Here is a 14,997-nt window from a genome sequence, read left to right as displayed (position 1 = left end):
CAATTCGCCTTCATTATTTCATTTAAATGCGCTCAATTTGTGCAACTATCATTATAACACTCGTTTTAATTATTTCCAACACGAACGGTAATTAATTTCGTCAATCAACGATCGCTTTTACGGTACGGGAACTCACCCAGCCGTACGTTTTTGTGGTTTGTGCCTCCGTTCACATTGTCAACCGATGGCAGGTGGGGGTTTTCCTGCTTTCATGTTACCAAACTTCAAAGCACACAGCGTGCAAGGATACTCTCGATTACCACAAAACCTCCACGCAATGCACATGATGCATGAAATACCGTCTCAATACGGGATGAATTTCCCGATCCACATATCCACACTGCACTAATGTACCTTCGGTAGAACAATGCCACGGTGGAAGGAAAGCTACGATGACGTACCACACGGCGTGTATGCGTTTCCATTGTTTCGGGTTACGGTTTCATCATGAGAAGCATCGCCACGGAATGCATTCGAGACTCGAGATCGAACACCCCCGAAAAAAACCCCGTCAGTCAATGAAGCAATCACTGGACGTACTCATTTCAATGGGTGCGATGCGTTGAGTTTGCTTTCGAATGATTGTTTCTGCCCCATCGTTTCTGGCTCAGAGAGAGAAAGAGAGAGAAAGCACATTCCAGTCCGGTATCCAATATATCCCCCTCCGGGGATGAAGTCGGAAATTTCATTCAGACTTCCGTTCATTGGATTTTTTTCACAGACTTCCTACTGCTTCTGCCAAAAACGCAGTAAAGAGCTGCAAATTAAATGAAAACATTGCCGAATCGATCAAACGACACCACGCTTATTGGAAGGTTGTATTTTTCCATTCCTATTTTTTGCTACCATCATACTGATCATCGGGTGGAGTCCAGTGGAAGGATATCGATACCATACAGCCTCCATCCGTTCCATACGCACACGGAGTGATTTGTTTCCGAGAAACCGTTTGTCAGATGCGTACGGCTGTGACCTAAAGGCAGACTCGTTGGATAGATGCACAAGAATGCTGCTTGAAAGCTAGTGAGGCATTTCATTCACTCGTCACAAGCTGATTGCTGCAACCGCTGTTTGGGGCGCTCTTTTGTGTGCATGTGACATTCATTGGAATGGGTTGAAATGTGAACATATTTCCTAGAAATTTCCTTTGTAAAATAGTACTAATTTTCCCGAGGCGCGTTTGAATTATGAGGCCGTAATCAAGGCCGGACAGCGTGCTGTTCATGACTGATGCTGCCATGTACATGTATGCTACAATATGTTGTAACATACATATTCATGGAAATAATGTTTTTAATTTTGTACTGCTTTTGATATGTTCTATCCATTCGCTATTATTTCCTTTTTGTTAAGAAAATTTGCAAACTCAATAGAGTACGTCTGAGGGTGATCTTCATCCTCAGACTTTCCGTTTGTACCATGGGTACATCAATCAACATTTTAGACGATGAGATCAAACAGAGGAGTTGATAAAATTCAGATTTTAGTAGACGACATATAAGTAAGTCTTCGATCCGACGACATACTAAATATTACATTGGCAGCTGACGAATGGCTATTCCAAAGATTCTGACCAATGCCTACAGCAAGAGATCCAACAATGTTTACTAAATTACTGTTCCTTGCTCTTAGTTTAACTCCATCAAAAAGGTGATGATGGATTTTAAGAATACAACGATTGGATTAATGGTTTCAAATGGACTATTGATATCATGAGGAACTCAAGGTTGAAAACGGTTGTAGTTTCAGATCGCATAAGATTGTGATACCTTGTGATACCTTAATACTCGATGTGACCTGTCAGTTTATCTTCAAAAGGTTCTCTTGGACAATGTGATTGATTGAAGAATTTCACGATTTCACGCAAAGCATATTCTTCCTGGAATTTCTCAAAGATCTAAAGCTCAAAGAAAAGAAGAAACTTGTACAATGTCCAGAAACCGAAACGATTAAGGATAAGTCAATACACAACTTGTTGAGTCCTTATAGTCGTCCAAGTTACCAACACGATCATATCAACCTTCGGTTCCCAGCGCTATGAAACATAAAACTGAATCGGTAAAAAGGTTTTCCCTAATTAATTTTTCACCTGGCCATAAAACAGTAAAATCATAGTTCAGAAATAGTTTACCCCAAAACAATCATATCTTATTTATTGCAGCAATGCAACAAAACTCTAATGTTCACTATCTCCACAAATGAATTATGTCTATCATACTCTCTTTACTCCCCAACAAATAAACAATCTTTCCCAACAACATCAATCCCAAATCCGTGTTGAAAATGTTGCCATACTTACACCGCGGTCCTAGATAAACACTCGACACCTTACGCTTAAGAATATCTCGTTGTGCAATCCTAATCGCTATCAGCTGTCGGCAAACGACTTCCCATTTATTTGCTTGCTTTCATCTGGTTCCAAAAATTAGCGCAGAGTAAACCATACTAAAACGAACCCCATTTTTCACCCACCTCTATCTACTAGCATATTTTTGGGGTTGAATTTTTGTGTTGAAATAAAAAAACAACACACCCAGCTTTTGGGGGAAAACAATAAACACGCATAACAGAAGTAAAAAAAATTAACCGACCAGTCCAGTACCCGGCCAGCGTATCATATCTTTGACAGATAAGTAAGTAATTATGAGGCACACTTTTCTATACCAGCCATTGTGCATCAGCAGCCCAAGCCAAGGGAGGAACGCGTGCTTTTTCCGTGCTCCGATACGCATCGAACCGAAACCGGAACACAGAACCGACGCTCGTTTCAACAACAGCTACTATTTCCGCTTGTTGTTTTTTTTTGTCGTGTGACAAGGGCAAACAAAGAACCGCGGGACACCTCTTGGCGAACGAGGTGTCTACGGCGGCTACCCATTGCTTATTGTCCCTAACTTCATGCAGCTTTGGTACGAATTTTTCTAAACACACACACTGCTTTGGTGGATCTCACGCACCGTGGAGGGTCTGGTTGGGTCGTTGAGCCGTGAACAGCTGAGTTGAAATCTTACCACAGTGGAAAACATCTACCAATTCTTACCCGTAACAAGTCTCAACGGCGCCGGGAGGGCACTGGCTATGAATAAACATTGCACTATCAGTTTTAAATTTTAAATTCTTTCTTTCTCCCACTTACTGCAGGGCAATTACCGAACGAGAGCACGCCTCGATGATTGTGAAGGAACTTGTTTTGGGAATATCTTTTTTTTTTGGGGTGATTTTTTCAGACCACCATGTATCTACTTTTTTCAGAAGTTTAAAACGAAACGTTTGCCAATCGGTGAGCAAAATCAAGCACTTCTATTTGGAACATAAAAATAAAACAATGGAACGGACTTTTTTTGGTTTTTGCACCGCTTTTCATTTAGGTCGCTTCACCATTAGGCTAGAACACCGTAACGGATCATATTGCTCGGTGATCCTCAGCGTCATAAAAGTGCCGCCACGTTGAAGTGTGTAAAATTGGACACCCCCCCCCCCCCCCCACCCCCCTCCGAGTTTCATTTTTCACGACTGTTTGTCCGTGTCTCTCTCTTCCACTTCTTTCACTCTAGTAAACTTCATTACTAAACATACACATTTTCCGGTTATTAAATTCTAATTACCATTGGAGAATTGGAACAGTTTTACGACCCTGAGTGGAGAGAAGCGTCAAAGTTTGAACGTTGAGCATCGGGTTATACGATCCGATGCTGGCAACGGACTAGTAGCAAGGTGATCGTTCAAGAAGTCGGCAATTTGGTATGATCTTAATCTAGTTGCGAGCAAACAATTCGCTCGAATTGATAAATGCCATGATGAGGTGCTCGTTAGTTTTCATTACGCAGCCTTTTTTTTAAAAGCTATCATACTGGGCGTTGAATTTCTATAAAATGATGCATTTACGATTGTAGGTTTAAAGATTGGGTACTGACAAAGGCAAATGGTCGGTGCATATAACTTATGCAAATTGCAATCATTTCCCACGCCCCAAAAAAATTTGTGTTTGTATGTTTGAAAAATTCTATCCTCTACGTTTATTTATTTCCATTCCTAATATAGTGAGATGTATTTAAGCAAACGGAGAAGCAATCCTTGTAGATTCGTCTGCACCGGCCTCTCCAAAGGCAGGTGCTAAAAACAAATGACTGCACGCAGATCAGCCACGCTAATGTTCAATAAATTTTCCACCTCTTTCAGCTTCGTTACATTAGCAGCGCTTTTCTCTTTTCGGTTACAAATAAGCCATTACGGGCAATAAAACCTTCGATAAGAGTGGCTCATCTTTAGTTATGGTAACTGCCAAACCAGCGCAAATGCCAATGTTGCCCCACAAACCCGACACCGAACCCGTGGGTATACGCCTAAAATATGTCAATGGTCAGTCCACATCGTTTGTTATCCACACTAAGCACGACAAACTATTCCATAATGAACGCACTGATCCCTCTTCACCTGTGCCATTCCATGTGCTGCTCCACCCAAAATCACCTCACCGGTGGTGAATATGGGCCTTAGAGTTGTTTATAAGAAAGAAAAGTAACAAACTGATCGACTGATTTGCATGATGGTCTCATTTGTTTTTCTTATGCTTATGTGTCACGCCACTGCATGCCACCGCGCCTTTCCCGCTCCGGTTGGTCAGCCAGCTAAGCACATACTATACAGGTACACCAGGCGTGAGTTATGGTTCATCATCATTTGGGCAGAGGGAAATTTATTTTCCTTTTCCTAATGAACGCCTCGGCAAATCGACACTACCATTTGCTGGTGCGTCCATTCACGCCTGTTTTTCGTTATTTTTTTTTTCTCTCACTGTTGTCACAGATTGGCTTCATCAATCGTTTACTTTATGCTGTTAGATCTTCGCTCCATCCACTTGCGTCCATCGTTAGTGGTGCTATTGTCATTATAAGCTTCCCGTTGATTTGATGCCTTATCGACAACCGTCCACAACGCCCACCGGGCGCGAACGCGTTGGATGGTGTCGAAATATGACCATCGTCCATCGTCTTCGTACTGAAGTTACGCACATTTTTTTTTTCAAATGCACTCGTAGTTTGCTGTCTGTGTTGCGATGCCTTCACAAGACTTCGATGCTTATCGCCCTTTAATCTTCTTTCAATTAACATAAATTCGCTTAACAGGTTTATCTTTGCGGAGGCGTTCCTTAAAACCACCTGCTAGCCGTTTTTTTCTCTCTCTCTCTCTATGCCCTTTTGCAAATGGTGAGGCCTGATGAAATTTCCCCCCACCCCCCGCCCCCAAAACAATCAATGTTGCAAAACATTATCCGATGCTTCCTGGTCCGTTACATACTTTGCTTTGTTTATCACATCGAATTGGAGATTGTAAACATTTTACAGAAATTGGCTTTTAAAAGTTATGCGTTTTTTTTCTCTCTCTCTAGATATTGCTTTCAGATTATAAAGATCGTAGCATGATGATAGGATCATTAACAAAGTTTTTCGTTATCCATCGAACGATTCTAAATTCTAAACGTACAGGTCTAACATCAATAAATAAAGCTAACCTTGGATGGGCTCTCGATCGTGTAGCAAATCGATCATTCAATTTACTTTTACCGTCACGAAAAACACATTCCATTTTAGGAACCGATTACGCTGCACTTGTTTTCCCTTCGCTTCAGTGTTGCAACAAGATTCTCAGAGAGAGAAAACTGGAAAACACATTGGTTCAAAAGTTGATCTTCATTGACCTGTGAAAGAAACAAGATACTAAGGAATAACCAAGCTTCCTTTCACTTGATTACGTCTTACGATATTGAATCAAAATGCCTATCAAATAATCTTGACTGGACTGACAGCCTAGAGTCGGTATTTGACAACTACAAGGAATGCCAGGCTTCTGTAAGTAATCTTTTTAAAGATTTCTTGCTATAGACGCTTGCATAGAAGTCTTCTCACAGCCACAAAACCGTATCGGTTTACGAGGAAAATGTTTTTACTAGCAATATTTTTGCTCTGTTGAAGAAAACGACTAAAAGATGTTTTTGATCTCATATTAGACAAAAAAACACGAATTGGTCTTTATATCTAGGTTGTTTTATAGGAGGAGGCTCAAAAGCGCGTCTCTCACTCTTCTTCTTCTTCTTCTTCTTCTTGGCTTAACGACTCTCTCACTCTTATTGATACTATTTTCCCGCGGCTACTAAGTTTAGTCATTATGGCTCATATATGACGAGCACTTATTCCTAACTTGCTATAAAGTTTGATTCTGCACCTATCTGTCATTTACTCACATTTATGTTCCATAACTATCGTTGTCGATCAGAAATTTAAGTATAAACAATCTGGATGTAGTTGACAATTTCATTACTTACATACTGATTTCGCGGTCTTGGCCTGCTGTAGGAGTCCTTTAAGTCACTCACGGTCAAGCACCGTCGTCAGCCGGTAAGCTGAATCTAAAATGGCAAAGATCTTTATAATCAAATAGCTAAAGCAATAAATTGTACCTTGAAGTAACATTAGTAATAGGGAACTTATAAAGTATATTTAAAAAAATAAATACAACAAAACAATTTTTAATAATTTCACTGAAATATTTCCATATCATTTTTGCAATATTTCCATAGAAAAATTATTGATTTAAGCCTGTAAAATAATCACAATTCCTTCAATAGCTTTTCATAAACCTTTAAAAGCCCTTTTGTACAATAAGCTTTCCACTCTTTCCAGCGCTCGCAACAAGCAGCACAAATAATTTCCATCCAGCCATTTTCATACTGACCCATTCATTCGTGTGTGCGTACGTGTAGTAAAATGCACAACAAATCCGCATTATTGATTATTGTGCGAATGAAAATTCCGATCAAAAGCGTACGAAATCCGACCACTCACGCAAACCCTTGATGTACATCAATTTCTATTTATTATGCAAGCGTCTGCTTTCAACGATCTGGACACAAACACACGGACGGAAAAGTGTAACAACCATAATTAGATGGCCCAGGTGTACGACGAGCCTTCAGGCGCTCATCAATCCCCAACATCCAATTATTTGGTAGCCGTTCACAACAACGCAACATTCAAAGGGAACAAAAGATATCGCCACTTGGGTTAGTTTCCCTGAATCTGCTATGAAACGATACGATATTCCTGTTTCTAACGAAAAAAAACGAATCCCCACATTGCTCTCGTGAGCCACGCGTACACAAACGGCTCAAGCGCCGATGAATAAATACGCGCAGAGCGAATGAATACGCAATGATGATTATTTTGAATTAATTATTCCATTCATCGATCACTCGTCACACCTGCTGCCGAGTCGAGGGAGCCGAAAACCCGGGTATTGGGATTGGGTTTCGATTTCGGTACTCAGCGGATCGTGTTACGCTGATTATCTGACGCATTTTGTTTTTTTGTCTGTGCCGTCTCATACACAACCAGGACAGAAGTGGAGTGGCAAACAACGTTAAGGATACTCGAATTCTTTGCAAAACTTTCGAAACGGTATGATTCACATCATTGCAACCACGACATTGCAATCGGGATAAAGTGAATTGCCGGGCCGTCTAGCCCAATCGGCAGGATGCAGTGTATCGCTATTCAAGTATAAATCAACAATAAATGTCCCCTTGTACCCCTAACCACGGCAGGCAATGGAGTCCACACCCGCAGATGAATTACTTGATCGGATCCGACCTTCGTACATCGTTCGGTTTAGCATGAAAAGAAATGGAACGAATTGGTTGTGTATGCACTTTGGTGCATATCCTCAATACCACACCGGTGGGCCATACATTGCACCTGGTCTCACGTACCATAATGCCAACAATTGGTTGAGTGTTCATAAGTGCCAATAGTTTGTGTGCGCTGTTTGTCGGGAAATAACTTTTGTTTGCTTTCCATTTGCTTCATTAACCTGGTCCGGATTTGATGGAAAAGTCAACGGTGAAGAGCGTGAGGGCGCTCGGAATGTGATGGTATGCCGTTTTAATTAAACAACACAATGGAACCATTCATAGCAGCAAAACAACTCGCATCACTTGCGAAACGTTCTACGAAGAAGAAAAAAGAAAGATTTTTGTAATATCGCACAAACTCAAATCGGTAGGAGAAAAAAAGTTCATTCAAATAGAGTAAAAACCAAAAACTACTGTTCAAGTGCTGTGAAAAATAAAACCGGAAAAACAAATACCACATCCACACACGTTCGCTGCATTAAATTCTGCGTTCCAACACCTTGGACAACCCGGAAGGTGTTACCGCATGAATAATGCTAATGAAAGTGCGCCTTCCCTGCACGATGTCATACCTTACACCGGAGAAACCATCGAAAAGTCAGTGAAGCGTGCTCTAATTTCCTTTCTCTGAAACCACATAAGCCAATTTCTTATGCTGCAGGATCAGAAGTGAATTATGTTTGCTTATTAGTAAGGTTTTTCTTAACTTCCTTTTTCGTGATGATATCAACGGCAAGCCTTATTTCCATGTGGTTTGTTTTGAAAAGGGGGTTTTCTTTCTTCTTTCATGGTTGAAAGAAGGTTAGAACCATGTGAACATAATGGTTAATTGTCATGGTTTAGTAAAGAAATGGCAGGAGTTCTCCGGGAACTTATATTTCCTGGCATTTTTAGAAGATATTGAGAAGAATTAAGAATGGTGTTAGTCGAACTTTCAGTGTGGCCTTTCATAATTCTGCTTTCGTATTTCCTTTAAAGCTCGGTATAGAACATATGTCATGAAGTAAGCTGTCGTCAGAGTATGGTGAGTTTAATGCCAAATAGTGTTTCTCAGTTATTTTTTTCATCAAAATGAGTTTTGAAGACTTTTTGAGAAGGATTCCAAGATCTCACCCTTTTACTACATATGCTTAACCAATCACAAAAACCAATCAAAGCAATTTCATCGTCTAAATGTCAACTTGGACTGACCTTGGAGTGATCTCATCTTTAAATACCAGATACCAATTTTTCCTGTCCTTTTTAACAGGATAAAATTCTCTTTTTAGCTTAGATTTTTTATTGCAGTCAAAAATCTTCCTTTCACAGTTATAGCTTTGATAGGAACTCATTGCGGACAAGAACTTTGTTCCAGTTTTGTTTGGTATATGAGGATCAATCAAATTGTATCGCTGCTAGCGTAAGACTTGCCCGATCTGAGTGTAATTCACTACTAGAACACACGCTGGACTAGACCATTGAGCTAAGGCTCTCTCAAATAGTAGATAGTCATCCATTCAGCTTCTGAACCATAAGCGATGTCCAAATTAATGAAGAGTTAGCAAAATTTAAACCTGGTCAAAGAACAACAAAGAATTTCTCTGAGATCATCTTCAATGATCTGTCGTCTAAGGAATTGTCAAATTTATGATCATTAAGGAAAAGAACTCTCTTTGTCCGATGGTCTGTATAGATTGTCATGATAAGGCTTTTGTACAATTATGTATCAAAATTAAGATAGCTTCAACAACTAACGTTTGGGTGTATTCTATTACATCTAAACACGAAAACTAGCCATTCAAAGCCCACAAACGCAGCAAGAAACAAACAACACACCACTCACCATGTGACAATTAAACGGAACACATGCGACCACGAAACAAAGCAAATATAGCACGATCGTTTAACTGTCCGGTCAGACGTCGCAGTAAAACTCCATCGGATGACAACTCCCTGTAGTCGCTTTGGTCAACCGACCACCAACCGCCGTCGCCGGTGTTCCAGAAAATTAATTTTGGATAATGACTTTATTAGGGAATTACACTTTTTTTCTGCTTCCTTTACCAACTGTTCCCAGTCGCTGTTGGCCATTGGAGTTCCGATGCTCACCCGGTCAGCGGGTTCACCCATGGTAGCACGAATTCGGCCAACCCAAATTCGAAAAGATACGGGCATAACGTGACAGCAGTAGAAGAATGGGGTAAAAAAAACCCGGGCAACTTCAATACCACTACAAAAGTCATTGGAAGTCATATAGCGTGACCGCGACCAGCTTTCGAGTAGTTCTTGTGTGGCTTCATGTGTTGTTTGTTTTATTCTTTTTTACTTACCCGTGATAGTGAAACGAAGCCGGACGAAACCGTAAGTGGCAATATTCGGCAATCTGTTTTTTGATGGCATCCGTTGCACCGCGTGCAAAAGCCACGTCAAACAGCAGCAGGCGGTGTTTGGCTTAATGGGATATAATTTGTTGGCCACAGATAAGAATCGAACTCAGTACCCCGTTTCCGGAACACCGGCCGCATGCCGCGCTTTGGTGATAAAAGTGGTCTGCGATTTATGGATCCTTACCGACAGCTTCGGGCGCGCGGTTTTTTAGTTCTGTGGAAAGAAACTGGGCACCGAACGCAAACTGGCACTGCTGTCACCCACCTGACAGCTGGCTTGACAGGCGGCCATTTTTTATGCGACACAACCACCGCTTAGACGGCTTTAATTTCCTGTTTCGAAACGGAAATGGATCACACACACAAACACATATCAACGAAAAAGAAGAAAGGCCCAAAGCGCTCGTCAAACCACTAGCGTGTCAAGCCTACCGGAACAGTTTTCATCGCAGCCGACACCGATCCACCGATGTGGCAGACGCCTTAATTCGGCAATCGGCAAGCAGACGGACGGTCTCCGAATGTTTTGTTTGTTTTAGAGCAAAAACAGCCAACTTTAAAACACAATCGTCCAACAATCCGAAGCGAATTAATGTGCGCTCTAAACGGCAGGAGTTCCGACCCACCGAAGCAATGACAGTATCGCTCCAGTTGAACACCTACCCCTAGCGGCCATGGGTACCTCCATACCTCATGTTGCTGCATATTGCTCGTAGCACTAGCTTCGTACCAAAGTTCAGCGACAATCGTTTCATCGCTTTCCTGACTGCGGCGGTCCAAGAATCGTCCCAAAATGCGGCACAAGATCGGGCCCGTTGTTAAGCGGATGTAATCGTTTCAGGCTCATAAAGCACATGAGAAACGACACGGCTCAAGGGAGCCTCCTAACCGTTCGGTTCGGTTGGGGTGCATGAAGCTTTCTTGTCTGCCAGATCCACCCCACCGATCACGGGGTATGAAATCATTTGTTTCCGTATGTCGCCTACGGTTAGAAAAGGTAAATGATGCACTTCTACCTTTTTGACAGTTTACGGTCGTTTGGAACAAAGGTTCACTCGAGCGCTACTAAACCATCATGTTTACTATTTTACATTTGCATCGGTACCGGTTTACCCATTTGACAGTGGTTTGCGGTGAATCAGAAACATATTTCATATGTTTATTGTCAGCTAAATGTGATTTCATTATTATTACTGAATGGAAGATTATTTTATAATGTAGAAGCTCTACACTCTAAGTATTTCGCAGAAACTTATTACTTTTGAAAATAATTTCTTGAAAAGGCATTCTTTTTGACATAATCGTCACAACAATCGAAATGAATACAAAAAAGCTGAATTAGAATAATTCTTACATCAAACTTCAACTAAAACGACCTTTAATTAACAGTCCCTTGGTTTATAAAATGCTCAATCCAGTAAAGAAAAACTGTAAAGGAATTATACCTCAAAGCTTTTCGCAGAATCTTCAAACATTTCCCAAAAATGTACGTCAAATTTTATTGATGTTTATTATTTATATATATATAAATTACTTGTCATATGAAATGCTTATGCTTAAGAGTAATATGACAAACTTTTTTTTGTATTTAATACATTTTAATTCGCAATATTTTCCGAGTTTAGCTTACCGTTATCTCATTAAACAAGATAATGTTGTCTAACTAAAATACTCTCGAATGTCTCTTTATATAGTTTTGGCAACCTCACTCTATGAAGACTTCCTTAACCGTCTATTCCATTACCAAGCTTCCTTATGACAAGCTTAGGTAGCAACCTATTACATTTGTCCCCATAGCTAGCTACATTACCACAGCAATCTACTTGAGAACATCATTCGGCTTAGCCGCAACCGTTTTTTTTTGTCTTTTCCGTTCTGAATCATCCAATCAATATAAGGACGTGCGATGAAACGTCATGCTTCCCTTCGTAGAACATTAGCAAGCAAACTGGTTCACGCCGAACCACGGTGGAGAGCAAAAGTAATAAGAAATCATATTTCTTAACCTCCCAAATCCTTCCCGAACCACCAAACACCGAACGCGCTTACTGAAGGAGCGCACAACCGGAGCATTTCTAAACTGTCATTTTCCATTCGATGCCAATAAAAACAATCCGACAATCGATTAGAGTGATCCCATTTCGATAACTGATCCATTTCTCACATCAGATAAATGGTCGTTAGCTGTCGAAGCAAAGCGATCGCTTTGCTGCCGGTGATGCCGGTTCGAACGGGTCCGTACACCAAGGGGCCCGGGGTCGTTCGATCGACCTGCTTGGGATCTCGGCTAGAGCGCGTCCCATTAAAAAAAAAGCTGATCCCCACTTATCCACCGGCACGACGGAGCATGACGCGGGTGCGATCGGGACCAACGATAGCCCGTTCGCAGTTGCCCCCTTAGCCGTACGGTGTTACTATTCCTATTAGATCTGTCTCGGAGGCTCCTGTCGTTGCGGAACACCGAGCCCGTATCGAATCGATTAAAAATCATTAATCAATTTTATCATTTCGATTCCGTGCCCCGAACTACCACGGCCGTCTGCACCTTTTGCACCGGTGGTCACTAGTTGGGTTAGACCGTTCAGAATAGATGCGTGTGATTGGGGAGATCGCTTATGATCGATAAGACGGATGGATGTGGAAAAGCGGTACTTCATCAAAACTAGAACCGGACCCACCGATCGGTGGTCAACAGCAGGCCGGAGGCAGAATACCGGATTGCCAAATTATTCACGCCACTTGGACCGGGGGGAAGGCAGAGATTCAGAGTAGGAGTCCGGGAAGGCATGAATAGACAAGCGCTTGTCTTCCATTTTGTTCTCTTCGCAGCACACACGGTATTAGAGAAATCGGAGCCAATCGGTCAAGATCGGCGCTCTGCCACTGTGACCGGGAAAAGACTGGGAGCCGGTACGTTCAGCTCGTAATCATCTCGATAGCTACACGCTCACTATAATACACCCCGTGCAACCTTTTAAGCTGATCTGCCCTCCACAGTATCACTGTACCCGGGCCTTACGAAATGATCTGATGGATCAATGTCATCCGACATTATCAAGATCGAAGTGATGAAGAATATAGTGGCAAAGGACCCCCGTATACGCAGGGTATAGAGTCATACGCATAGGTGAGGTATGCGGCCGGAATGTGGGTTCGTTATTTTTGACATTCTGGAATGGAAATTAATGCTGGCCGGGAAGTTTTGTGGTTGCTGGTGCGTTAAAGAGTTTTGGATGGAATGCAGTAGGTAGCAGACGCAGCGATATATTCACGCTCAATTATATTCCCACCGAAAGACACGCGGACACCGTATTAGTTTAACACGTTCCTTTGAAAGCCGGGCTCATTGATAAAATGGTTTCTGTTGGTTCGTTTTTAGAATACGCCGTTCATCGAGACGGTTTCACAAAATTCTGGGAAATTTTTATATGAACTATAGAAGAAGAAAAAGTTATACTAAATGTAGTACACTTATTAATTTTGAAAGTATTAGAAGTATAAAAAGACCCTAAGGTGTTTTGTTAGATTCTAAGATACATAATAGCGTAAGTTCTCAAAATTGAATTCCTTTAATTCTTCTCTTGATCACGTAACGAAAATGACACCAAACAACCGTGTACAAACACTAACAAGAATTTCTTTGTCAGGAGTCCTGACTCAGGACTAACGTTAATATTCTTAGAAAAGTCCAATTTTTACATCATAAGACAACGTCCAAGTATTCGAAGCACCTAGTTTAACGACCTTTATACAATCATGGCGGCCAGTTTTAGCTTACTAGACTTATTTTTTAAGCGTATGCAGCCGGATAGGCAGTCTTTGCTACAGGAGACGCTCTGGATGGGATTTGATACCCGGTCCTGTCGTGTGGAACCGGCAATGTTCGGCCTTTCTTTCTTAGTCTTATTTTCTCTCTTGTTGGTTTCTATGATCTTTCTCTCTTACCGCGTTGTCAGATAGTCAGTCCTTGCTACGGGGAGACGGTCCGGATGGGATTTGATCCCATCCGGTTCTGCCGTGTGGACCGGCGCCGTTTATCACATACACCACCGGGACGCCCCTTAGTCTTCTCACAAGGGCTGAATTTAAGTGAAGACTTTGTAAGCTTTCCTATTAAAGCATGATAATTGTTAACTATAGAGGAATCTACTAATTAGCTCTTCTTAGTAACAGCAATCCCTAACTGTTACGCGATGCATGACGATTGAAAATCTGTTTCCACATCCTTCTCGTAAATGGCTGGACAATTCGTTTTAAATTTGCAAATTATCATCATTTGTTTATCGAACCACTAATAATTAGTATTACTGGAACTCATCAAAAAACCATGAGTTACATACTTTTAAAGTAAAAGAGAATGTTACATAAGATAAGAATGCCATTTATCTGATAACTGCACCGTATGGAATTCGGAGAAATGGAAATAGTCAGAATTTTCACCGCTTACTTCATGATTTTCCAGTGTTGTACTGCATGTCCCCGACTGCTATAGATCATTTCCGGAAAAACCACCCACCGGTGTTGAGTAATGTTTATTCCCCATCAGCACACGATTGCAAATTTCAGCAATCCGATGAATATTGATAATACGTGTTCCAGGGGAGCAAACAATCGAATGATGTTGTTCGTTTGGTTTAGTGCTTGTCGTCATCATGCGTGCCCGAACAGGGCTGCATAATGAATACCACATAACTTACAAGAAATATTCGCTGTAAATCGTTCCAACCATTTGTACACTGTGTCTGTGTCACCCTCCCGTAGGCCACCCTCTCGTACATGGAGAGTGTGCGTTGTTTAGCATGCAAATCAACCACAGAACAAAGCTAATGAAACCCGCAGATGGTGAAGCAATAACCATGACGAAACCCCGTCCGTTTTCCACACGCATGCGTCCTCTCCGTTGAACCTCGACGAAATTTGCCACTCAAACACAATCGCTCAGTG

At 41.5% G+C, this 14,997-nt stretch overlaps 1 protein-coding gene across 4 annotated transcripts in view; it reads left to right on the top strand.

Annotated features, from left to right (window-relative positions):
- The window catches only part of LOC125761903 (uncharacterized transmembrane protein DDB_G0289901), a 275,515-nt gene that overhangs the window by 78,526 nt on the left and 181,992 nt on the right, over nt 1-14,997 (top strand). For 2 of the 4 annotated variants that reach the window (XM_049423483.1, XM_049423477.1), the window contains exon 1: nt 7,280-8,711. The exons of the other annotated variants lie outside the window; for them this stretch is intronic. The gene's annotated coding sequence lies outside the window, so the exon portion shown is untranslated. Of the gene's footprint in view, nt 1-7,279; nt 8,712-14,997 lie in introns of those variants that run through there. 4 annotated transcript variants of the gene reach the window in all.

The sequence above is a fragment of the Anopheles funestus genome, chromosome 2RL (assembly GCF_943734845.2).
Source record: "Anopheles funestus chromosome 2RL, idAnoFuneDA-416_04, whole genome shotgun sequence".
NCBI classification, from domain to species: Eukaryota; Metazoa; Arthropoda; class Insecta; order Diptera; family Culicidae; genus Anopheles; species Anopheles funestus.
This window is presented reverse-complemented; position numbering and strand designations above follow the sequence as displayed.